Consider the following 12,952-nt stretch of genomic DNA (forward strand, 5'->3'; position numbering starts at 1 on the left):
GAAAAATGCCTGATAGCAAATATTCTGGTTATGCTCTTTCTTGCAGGGCTCCTACCTGCATTTGATTTTTCATGAGTTCTCTGTAAAGCAGGACATTAGTATGTCCAAAGGCCATGAACCTTTGTTTCAGGTCAAACACTGCTCTCATCATGTTACACAGACAAACTACTCTGGTTGTACTATAGTACAGGTTTTCTTTTTTGCCAAGCCACATTCTTTGCTTCTTGAGAAGCTGCAGGTTATTGATTTTTCATAGTCCTCTTCATCCCAATTTTGTTTGATAAACACAACGTAGCAGCAAAAGCAGCCACGGAATTGAATGATGCTATTTGTCAGTTACCTCCTGCTGTGATGAAGCCAGTAGGAGTACAAAAGCACAGAAGAATGCCTTTAAAAGAAGAGTAATTTTCTTAAATATTGAGAAGCAATTCTCTTAAGATAATACTTGCAATCAGCACCCAGCATGTGCAACAGCCACATTCTGGAAGACAAAATTGGCTGCTCCAGAGAGTTCAGCATAAAGCAGACGGTTGGGGTACTGTAGTTCTCCTACACGAAGTTATTAAAAGACAAATCCTGTATGCTACTGAAGCTCAAACTGAGGTGTTCCAAAATCACATAGCTCTTATGCAGAACAGAAAATAGTTGAGATCTGCATGTTGCTATTTGAAATGTAAGCTGTGATCACCAAACCCATCCGTGTTAATTAGGGTGCATCTTAGAGATGTTTTTTTTACAGATCAGCTTGGAAAGCAGGACGTGTTCACAGGCATAGGAATGACTTAAGACACATGAAAGTAGCATAAAATAAACCTAGAACGAAATGAATGAGAGGTGGGGAAAGGACCAGAATGAAGTACTGCAATAATCAGAATTTTTATTTGTAGAAAAAAAAATAACAAAACCAAAATCCTATATTACAATGGAATTACGGCTGTGTTATGAAATAGACACAGCAAGAACAAGTAAAAACTACTGAGCTACTAATTAAATACTTTTTATTACTCCAACTCCAGCAATGGTCAGCACTTCAAGTACAGAGACAGTCCCTATACCAGTCACCTCTGGCAGTTAGTTTTTAATGGAATTTAGGCTACAATATTTTACCTGAGATTGCTATTTGCTTCTTACAGTAGAACCCATGGTGAACCAGTATCCCCAAGACTGCACAAAAACTACATTAACTGTTTCTAGCTATTCTAAAACCATCAGTACTCTGTTATTACAGAAACATAAACTGAAGATTCATTCATTTAAAATACTAAATCTCTCAACATTTTGTCTCCACTCTTCATAAGACACACTCTTTTTATGCTCTGATTTTGAAAGGAAGCTATCAAAGAATTTTGTCTGAAAAATTATTTCAATTTTTTTATGGTGGTGTAGATTTTTGCAAAAAAAAAATAGACTAAGTGAATCTCAACAATTAGTTTATCAGAAGGTATTACTTTTGGTGGAAGTGATGGTAGTGGAAGTGGTGTGCTGAATGCAGATTGTTAAGAAGGGAATAAATGTGCTTCACACACAGCAGACTGGAAATTACCTTCACACACCATTCAGATTAGATTAATAGCCTGGCTGGAGATTGTTTATTTTATCATGATAAAATTAATACAGATTGGAGATTGTTTATTTTATCATGATAAAATTAATACAGATTTTTAAATAAATAAATAAGTAAATGTTATGCTATGGAATTAATATGGCAGCTTATGACTGTTCAAAATGACGTGAGAAACACATTGAGATTTCATTTACCATGCAAAAATTGCATATTTTTTGTAAGGGGAGTTAAGAAAATAATAAGCTTCATTACACCAGTGAACAGGAACAATTTCGTTTATTCCTAAATAAATAGATTAGAAGTATGTAGCTTTTTCCTGAAGTTGGTCTCTTTTCCAGATTTTTATTTTTTTTAACATTCATACCATAGTCTTCTGCCACCTGACAACAGGATCAGCAGGGAAGTAGTTACTTCTTTTGAAGAACTGCTTCTTCATATAAGATGCAGTGATGCTGCAGATCAAGGCTTGATGCAGTCTCTTCTTGGTCTCTCAGCATTAGCATTACCTGGTCTTTGCTCTGCCTGGTTTACATTTTAACTCTCGTTTTATGGGATGTTTCCAGAGTTCGTTTTATCACAGTTATCAGGAAAAAAAAATCTCTCTACCCCAATGACAGAAATGAGGGCATAATCTGATACTTATTACTTCAGGAGCAATGCCAGGTTTAGCATTCTTTGCTATCCATCTACTTGATCTACCAATATGGTGCTACACCACAATGTTTTCCTCTCTTGGAAAAAGGAACAATTCTTTTCTAGACAGCGCTGGCATACAGTTAATTGGATAAATTACCAATCTCTTGGAATAGCATTTTAAAATCCAAAATGTGTGTGTAATTTTAGTAAAACATCCTTAAGGATGTAGGGGAAAGAGCCTCTCTCAGAGAAGTAAACCTATTGTTCTTACCTGGCCTCTGTGCTAATACTGAAGGTGGTACTGAATAAAAAAATATGAACTGAAAATTTATATTTTTCCTTTTTTTCCACTCTGTACGTATCCTTTTTTTTTTTTACAAATTAAAGACTCAGCAAAGACTACAGAGCTTGTATATAGCTCTACAGTAACCATTAGACATTTGGCTTTGTCATCTAAGGAAAAAAAAAATCTATTTATTGATTAGCCTGAGTCTTGCATTTTAGGAAGTATTACTCTGTTCACTCACATGCAAGTTGTTTCCAGCCATCCTTTGGATAATCCGTTATTGTTCAGAAGTGGTGTGTCCTGTGTCCTAAGGACAGCAGAGCGCAACTGTGTTTTATTCTTAGCTGTAACAGGATAAGCATTAGATGCAAGAATTTAGCAACTCCAATAACAAAATTGGCCTCTTGTAGCTGGGGTCCTATTGCCCAGTGACTATCAGTAGGTCTCACAGCTTCTGTCACATTCAGCCTGTTGGTTGGTTGGTTGGTTGGTTTGTAAATACAAATACTGCCACAAATCCAGAACATTTTCAATCTAAACATGGAAAAAGTATGACAGATGGATGTAGAACACAGATGGAAGGAGGGAATAGAAAGTCTTAGTTGCAACAATCCATATCATGCTGATTATGAAGAAAAAAATAGCTCTGTTTCTGCAACACCCATAAAATACTTTTTGAGCTTGAAAATTCCAGAATTACTCAGCAACTTCTGCCCTTTAGGCAGTCAACAGTCCCACTATCCCTATTTTTCTCCTTTTATTTTTCACCCATGACAACCAGTTCTAAGTGTCACAGACATCACTTTTTAATTCACCAAACCAAGATTCAAATGTGTAAGCATTTTATGATCTCCATGACCTTTCAAGTGGCCTTGAAAGTATTGTTTAATTCCATAGTGATGTTATTTGGCTTATTTCAACTTTACAAGTATACAAAGGTCATTCAATGATCTAAGATGTTAGCTTCCTTAGTATGGAAGAAGAAATACAATAAATAACTCATTTTTTTAGGAAAGAAATGCAAGTGAAAAAAATACATATGGACAACAGGTGTTAACCACTTTGATAGAGTAGCTATCAGGGGTGAGTGTGTATAGCAAGGCTGGAAAAGGAATCCTTTTCCAAAGAGCTTTTGTTTAAAGGTTCATACACAATATAGAATGGTTTGGTATGTGTTGGAAGGGACCTTAAAGCTCATCCAGTTCCAACCCCTGCCACTGGCAGGGACACCTTCCACTAGAGCAGATTGCTTCAAGCCCCATCCAACCTGGCTTTTAACACTGCCAGGGATGGAGCAGCCACAGCTTCTCTGGGCACCCTGTGCCTGCCCCTCACCACCCTCACAGGGAAGAACTTCTTCCTAAGATCTAACCAAAATCCCCCTTTTTCAGTTTAAAGCCATTCCCCCTTATCCTGTCACTACCTGCCCTTGTAAAAAGTGCCTCTCCAGCTTTCCTGTAGGACCCCCTTTAGGTACTGAAAGCCTTCTCTCCCAGACTTGAACAAGCCCAACTCTCTCAGCCTGTCTTCACAGGAGAGGTTCTCCAGCCCTCAGAGCATCTTTGTGGCCCTTCTCTGGGCTCACTTGAGCCGTTCCGAAGAACCATGTAGCCTTTGCTGTACTATTATTTTCAGTATTTTGTTTCCCCCTGAGGCTGAACAAAAGGATTTACTTTGATGAAATGAAAAAGAAAAAAAAAAAAAAGCCACCTCTTAGATTTTTCCAAAAGTCATGTTGCATAACGCCATGTAGCCATAGAGATGAGAAGAAACTGCATTTTTCTGTGTTACTGAAACAAGAGCAGTGTACATGCTATAAAAGTGAGATGCCACTATAATCTAACATATTTGGAGAAAAATCTTATCAAATGGTTTAATAGTACTGCCTTATTTTGCAAATGGAGAAGTGAATTAGGGAGGGAAAAGGTCACACTCCAAATATTCTGGAATAGAAATTAATGAGTTTCAGCTCCTCGCCATATGGCTGTTTCACAGACTGTCTTTGCACATTCTATTTGGGCATTTCTAACAGAACTGTAGTAGCACAACATCTATCTAGCTCTGCATTTTAACTCACTAAATACAAGTCAAAAGGAACACACACACACACATACATACACTCAGCTAAGAATAATACTACAAAATTTCAGGGAAAATATTTTAATCACTGTTAAGAGATAGAAATAGCCATTACTGTGTGTCACTGCTGCAGCCTCTTCCTTGGCAACTTCGTTGATACACCTCAGAGACTTCCATTGGTATGGCAATAAGCCCATTGAAACCACATTATTTTCTACTTAGTGTACATAAAAGTGACAGATTTTGGCTTGTTCTTACTACTATGATCCAATAACGTATGCTTCTGAATTACCACATTGTAAGAGCATAGTCAATTAAAAATGTTAAGTACGACATAATATTATAGAACACCCTTTCAAGAACTGACAATTTTTTTATAACCTGTAAAGAACTGCACAAGTATGAAGCAATTTCTCATAGATATTAGAGTAATTGCTGGCAGGTTCCATTTGTTCCAGAATAACACTATCACTATCAGATGTACATTTGCATTGCAGTAGTACAGAAAAATCACTGCAAAAGGAAGACTACACTGACTCGAGCTACAGTAAGCAACATGATAATTTGTTGTCATGCTTGTCATCACAAGTTCAGGCTCATCTTGTAGTAGCTAGATAAGTGTCTTTTTCTTTGAAGCGCAGAACATTTTTGAAAGCTATGCCACAACATTTTTATCTCTTTAATAAAGCTTCTTTGCCTGTTCAAAAGGAATATCCTGAACTACTAGTGTCCCAATATCTTTCTATTCGAGCTTATCTAATTCAACAGTATGAAGCTTTCAGAATGAACAGAACTACAGTATATACTTATATACATTTTTGTGTATGTATACTTACAAGAACAACCCTATATATATGTGTGTGTATATATACACATCCACCCCTATATACATAGCTTTCATGGTAGAAACAAAACAGTTGGCAAAGCTTACTCATGAAGTGGGACTGAATCATAAACCATTCAAGGGATCTAGGCTGTTTTCCCAATTTTCTGCAAAAACATTTATTGCCAGATATAATGAACACTCTCGTCACAGGCTGGTAAGGATTACATATAAATAAATTTACATCTTCAGAAATTCTAAAGCTCAGATGAAAATGACAATATTTAGCAAGTAGCATGTGTTGAGATTTATTAAAATGATTTTGAAATACATCCAAGTTCAAGCCCACCTTGGTTTAAGAAGCAAGTTATAAGTAAAGAGCTTTGCTCAGAAAACTTGACAAAAGGGGAGATTCATACAAAACATGAGAGAAAGCATTACATAGGTCATGCTTTCCTTTTCTTGTACATCTCCATCCATTATGCTGCCTTTTCTATTTCAGCTATACCCAAGGGTTGAACAGGTTAAAACCAAGACATAAGGATAAAAGCAAAACATTTCCAGTTCTAAAAGCCTTTTTATTGTTAAATTTTGCAGGAGGGAGAGGATGGAATTCAGTGTAGTTGATGGGCTTTATGCCAAATCAATCTCTGCAATTACTTCTTTTAGTCAGAGCTGAACTTGCTATTATTGCTTTTGTTAACTTTTTTATGCACCATTTAGCCAGGCAAAGATTTATGAAGTACCACACAATATATGAAAGAAATCCTAGAAACTTATAGAACTGTTAGGACAGAGTTTATTAATCTATAAAAATTTATGAAATTTCACCTAGCACCAACTGTAATTACAACTGTAAAATTCTTCAGAGGGAAGGCAAAACCATAATAAAACTGCCCATTTGAGAGCGGATATGATATTTTACTGAGAGATCAATTCACCATCATGTGTAGCCTGTAATGTTAACAGTATCTTTGAAAAATATATATAAAATGCTACTTGCCCAACAGAATTCTTCATACAGTTACAGGGACTATCGAAAATGGCAAGGAAAAGGACAATCATATATTTACATTTAAGGTTAAATACTCTCATTAATAACTATCATGAAATAAGTAATCAGCAAATGAAAACCCAAGAGGCCAAACAGAAAACTGTGTGAACTAGACATGCAACTTCTTCCTTGATATTCTTCTTACTCTAGGTAATACAATGTGGTGAAGTTTGCAACAATTTATCACCTCCCTCCAAACACAAGCATGAATCCAACCACATGTACAGCTCAAGGGTGAAGGAAAAGAGAAGGTGCTGAACTTTCGGGAAGAAACCAGATACTGATAAAGGGAAAGACAAGAGACTATAGAAATGCCTATGAAAATAGCATTGTTTACAGTGTAGAAAGACAAGGGCAGATGAGGGAATTTGTCAGAAAATCCTACTCTTTATCCCTCGTCACAAACACCTTTATGTCCAGCCTGCTGATGCTCTACTCAGGTTATTTCCTAACCAGATTAACAAAAATACAAAAGCGTCTTGAAAATGTTTGTAGAGAAATCTGTTCGTTTCTATCTGCCTCTAGCCTGTGGATGTGCTTCTCTTCCCTTATAACATACAAGTGCTGTGATCTAGATTGATCATCTTAACAAAACTTCCAAACACAAAAAATAATTACATATTCCCTAAAGAACACAATGGTGTATTAACTGTTTTTTTCTAAGTCATGTTACAATAAAGTGTAATATTGTCTTTATTATGCCCTCAGTATTTTAATGTATGTGGTATTTCTACAGTTCCCCCATCAGAGACAATTGGAAAAAGTATAAAAACATACAGTTTTGAAGAAAAAAGGATTTTTTAACATGCTGTCATCCTGCGATAATGTCATGTCATAAATGAAGGTGTAGTCTCCTGCCCAGTATACAGTAAATGGATACATAGGGTATCCATTTATAGAAATAAATATCTTAGAGCAAGATAAATGACAATAATCTCCTCTCTTGTTTATACTTCCATTATCTCTTGTGAAGGTAAAAAATAAGCTCATAGCTGATTTCTCAAAGCCACACAATTTCTAGTTAATACTGCTATTCAGGATGTTTATGTCTATTATTTTTTCTGTGTATTATTATTATCCGATACTACAGAGCTCTATTTATTTCCTGTGAAGAAACAAGCGCCTTCATACCTTCCTTCACTTCCCAAGCTGATGCAGCTATGCAACTCAGCATTAACTTTACTCTAAAATCCCTGAAAATTTGGCTTTAAAAACTGAACACAACCAGCCCCAGAAGCTCAGACCATACCTTTTCAGAGATGATCCATTATAATATGAGCATATCCTTTTTCTTTCCTTCAGGGATTCTTCTGAGCAGTCGCTTTGCCTACGTTCTAGAAATCAGTAGTTCCAATTCTGAATAAGTTAAATCTTATCCCCAGAAGACAAACAATGTAATACAAACTGATGGAATTATAATTACTAGCATTCATTTGCTAAAGCTATCATTTTCTTTAATACTTGTGCAGCTGGTTTAACTTTGATTGTTTCAGGGCTTTCTCCTACTATATCCTCTGAATACCGATTTGTCCAAGCTCAGATGAATATTCCCAGTTTAGCTTATCTATTTGTTTTTATCTTGTAGATTTTTTACAATTTATGGACATTTTCTTCATAAGATACTCTGAAGTATATGTATATAGAAAAATAAATGAGATGAGAAAGCTATCCACATAACACCCAATCAAGTGCTTGCTCAGAAAAATTCACTGGCTTGATCTATTTTTGGTATGCAGATAACTTTCTTCCCTTTTCCTCCACTTTTTTGTCCTCTTTACTTTGAGTTTAAGATGACATTTTTAATTTTCAAAGTATAATATAGTTTTACTTTATTAGTGTTCGATTTAATACAGTTTTTCCTTGCTTTACACCATTCATATTTGTTAACAAGTACAAATAAATATCACTACTGTTTCAATTATTTGGTTATTATTTTCTGCTATTTCTTTTAAAGTTGCAATTTAGCTTTTATTAGCGTATGTTCAAATCCATACTGATTGATTTCTTGTGAGGACAGTTTCTGTGGTCCTCACATCAGATATTTGTCTCTGCTGTGAGATACTAATTTTACTATATCAAGTGCTTCTGCTCATCTGCTCTGTAGTAGAACCTAGTCAGCTCACACGGGAAACTATGCATGAAGTTGAAGCATGCATCAGCGCCAATAGGATAGCTCTATTCAAGAACGCAGCTCCTTCATGCCCATCAGATTTTTATGAAAGGGAAGAATGGTAGAAGAAAAAATATCAAGCTTATTAACCTGGAGCATAAACTCTTAGCTGTCAAAGGATAATGCTGAAATGCTTGCCGTGTCTTAATGAAACACAACATGGGCTGATAAAATGCAGGGAACCTATCTAAACTCCCTGCTGTACAATAAATTTCTACCCAGACATCAAAGGCTATTTTGCATTCTCTGCAGCTTGCAAATTGTACTGAACAGTTGTCAGATTTCTGCATAATGCATTTCAGTCAAGACTTGAGAAGAGGCTCGTTTGTAAGTATTTTGCTTCTTGACAAGAATGAAATGTTAAGTGGTAATCTCAGCTTTTATAATGTTTCATTATAAACTATATTAAAACATACTTTTAGGAAAAAAAGGTGATACTTTAGACGAACCACTGGTCCATCCTAGCTTAATAGGCTGATCACTAGTAACCTCATGCTTTTAAAAAACCAAAGTTGATGCTACATATTAGTGTTACATAACTAACATTTGAATCTCATTCCCAAAAAATAATTTATTTTGATGCAAGCTTTATTCTTCCCCAACATTTGATGGGGAATATATCTGTAAAAAATACCACCCGACGCCTTTGTGTTTTGACAATCACTGTGTATTACAGTACAGTACTATGAGGTTTCTTTGCTAGTAAGAATATGGAAAGAAAACTTGGTAAAAATCTGCAGCCACTTAACTTAGATCACAATCCATTCTTTGCTTTATAACATTTTGCCTTACTACGCAACATGTTATACTCCTACACTTTGGACCAATTCTATAATGACACTACATATAAATCTTTTAGCCACAAACTTTGAAGTAAGTTTTGTGATGAATTTGAGATTTTTTTCTTTTTTTCATTTAAGACTGCCATGGGAAGAAATAGGACAGGAAATGACTGTGACAAGAATAGTGCAATCTCACAGTACCACGTGCCATGTACAGACAACAACTACACATCAAATACGCCTTTTTGAAGCAAGGCTCACTTAAGATGTTTTTTCCAAAACAGGTTACTGGAATATTCAATTAAGTGTGTTATCTCCGAACAATTCCTATGAACAGTGGTAATGCAAAAGTTCATATTCACAGAGGTGTGTGAGATACCTGAATATAGAAGATACTTTACAAATACTTACGGCAAATGCTATAAAGCCCAAGAAGCTAATTAAAGAGTTTGTCTCAATAGGAAAGTAGGAATTACGGATTTACTGTTGTTCTGATACAGCACAACTCCAGGGAAGCAACAACCATTTTTGTCACCCATTAATTTGGCTGCAACCCAATCAGACTGATGGAGTTGAAAGTTACAAAAAGACAAGACTGCTGTAGTCTTCAATTTACATAAATCTGGGTGGATTAATTCCAAGTTTGTCTTCGTGATTTAATGTTGTTCAGTAATGCATATACAATAAGCACAGTTTCCTGGCATTCCTTATGTGCTTCTTGGTGGTCCAAACTGTGTATATTTCAGAACAGAAAAGTATCCTCCACATAATAGTCATTGCAAGGGAACAAGTTATACAAAGACAATACAAAGACAATGCCTAGTAGCACAATCTCAAGGATAACTGTAATTTAAATCCATAAATATAAAGGTAAGGAATATGTAATACCCCATACTGAGAACAAAGTACGATACGTATGGTCTGCACATTTCTTGGCCATAAAGGCAGATTTCAGGAACTGCATCCCTCTGCTACATAGGAATATATTTTGGAAATATGCTAGTGTTTAAAAACTTCTCAGTGTGTAGTAATCCATGATATCAGATACAAACTCTAATTTATGGATATCACGTAAGCTCCTGTTTGGAATACTATTTTAAAATCAGAACACGCAGTCCTGTATCAGTTGGAGTGCCAAAAAGTAACTGATTTTCTTGAAAGCAAGATTTCGTTTGATTTCAACAGTCAGTTTATTTGGCATACAGTTTATACATTCATTTCATTAATTGTCAAGTGTGCTAGCTAAAGATTAACACCATCTCATGCTGGCATTTGATTGCATAAAGTTGATAGTTACTCTTCATCATTTTGCTTTTGCAGGAAGCAATCAAGAAAACAAATCTAAACCCCTTCATTTACATTCCCTAAAATGTATTGGAAGCAAGACCAAAACTGCTTAGGTTTCCCATTTAACTTCCAAACACCTGAAAACTAGATACGAATTTGAACCTGTATGGTAGCATATAAGACATTTTTATGCTTTGAGGGTTCTTCAGCAGTCACCTTTGTGTCAATGCTCATCTGTAGAGCACTTGACAGGGATTTGCTGTTCACTCACCTTTGTGCTCAGCTCCTCTATAGTTTAAAATACTAAATTTCATGAAGAAAAATTAAATACACCTTAAGGACATTCCTGATTTACTTTACCACATCTGCAATGGCTGGGTACCACAGAGAAACTACATACATGTTAAAAAGAAGGATGATGATCTCTGTCTGTAACTGTAGGGTAAAAAGATACACTTTCTATTCTGAAAAGGTTTGGGAACCACCCTCAAAATTAAGTTAAATATCAGATAAAATAGTTATTAATGAAATCAAACCACACTTGCAGTATATTCAACTATTTACAAAATACATCCCCATGCAGCAACAATGACAAAGAAAGTCTGGTTACATTGCATATGGAAGGCCAAAAGAAATGTATTCTTGGGGGACCCTCAGCTGCATTTGTATTGTAAATGAATTTACAAACCCAACCCCAGGCCAAAACCCCATTGTTCCAGCTTCCAGTAGCCATCAGTAACAATATGAATTTAATCACTGTGCCAATCCATTTATCCACCTAGAAAATAAGCCTAACAATTCTGAGTGGGGTTTTCATGAGTACGTAAGTGATTGAAAAATCAATGGGACTTGTTCTCTCAAGTCACTTAAGACCAGATATTAATGGTATTTATGTGTCTGGAGATCAAGGCAGCCACCTGATGGGACTTTCATAACACCTACCTCCCACTGAAATCTCATCCTCTTACCTTGCTTATATGGGCTATTAGAAAGTTTAATTAATGAGTGAAGTGCTTTGTATAGTGTTTCATGATCCTTAGGAGAGATGCATGTAGCCTGAAAGCATTTTTATTCAGTCCTCTGGAATGATAAGTCAAGGATTTAGGAATGCTGGTGATTAATTTATCAGGAAATGAAATAAAGCTTGGTTAACTCTTCCTGCAAGCATTCAGACAGTCCTTGTGTTATAGAAACAAGTATTATCTCCTCTATTCTTCTTAAAAGCACAGGCCTTTAAATGATATTTTTGGACAAGCAGTAGCAGGAAACAATGTTTAGATTTCTTCAGCTATTTCACATCAACTCCTATCATGCCCATTATACTGGATTCTGACATTCACATGGAATTCTGCAGGTAAGAATCAGTAAGTAAAACTACAAAACTTATTTCTAATATGGAAGCCAGGCAAGTTAGAATATAGTCCATACAATGAGACATAATGCCATGAATTATATTATAGAGTTTGGAATGCATGGCTAAAGCATCCAGTCCAAAATACAGAAAAGCCTAACAATAATATATAGATTCCATAGTCACATATTTAAAAAATGTATGTCAGCAAAGGCAAGTAATTTCATATCTAGTGAAAAGATACAGGGAAGATAAAACCACAAATTAAGGCTGGAGTTTTACTATCTGATGCAACCTACGTTAAAACTCTTCAAATAAAATAGAATAATAGTCTTAAAGTTGAAAGGTTACCATGATTTAAAATCATAGCAAATACTAAAAGATGAAAAAAACTAAGCATTTTTTTTAAATCTGAATCAGAGCAGGATTTATCTTCAAAGACTCCTTTATTGTTTCTTAAAAAAAAAACCACAATAGATTTTCTTGCTCATTTAAAAAGTATGTCTATTTATAGGCAATTAGACTGCCTTAAAATCTGTACTGTCAGCATCAGTGCACCATGGACTCTCAGTGCATGCTAGGTAACTGTCCTGCTGTGGGACAGAGTAATTCTCCTTTCAAATAAACACTTTGATACAATCCTTCTCACAACATATAAACATTACATAGGGATTCCTTATGAAACTGTGATTCAGTTGAGGGATATTGGATATTTTTAGAATTCTGCTTCTTAATGTGGGAATGACACATGGTATTTCAGGAGGAAATTTCCAGGGTAGTTAGAAAGAAAAAAAAAGGAAAAAAAAGATCTGATAATACAAAGCCAAGTGTTCATTAATGGACGGAGTGATATTTTTTAGTGTAGGAAGTCCTTTTACACAAGTTAAAATCTGCCTATTTCCATTTAATGATATAAAAAT

The sequence above is a fragment of the Lathamus discolor genome, chromosome 7 (genome assembly GCF_037157495.1).
Source record: "Lathamus discolor isolate bLatDis1 chromosome 7, bLatDis1.hap1, whole genome shotgun sequence".
In the NCBI taxonomy this organism is placed as follows: Eukaryota; Metazoa; Chordata; class Aves; order Psittaciformes; family Psittacidae; genus Lathamus; species Lathamus discolor.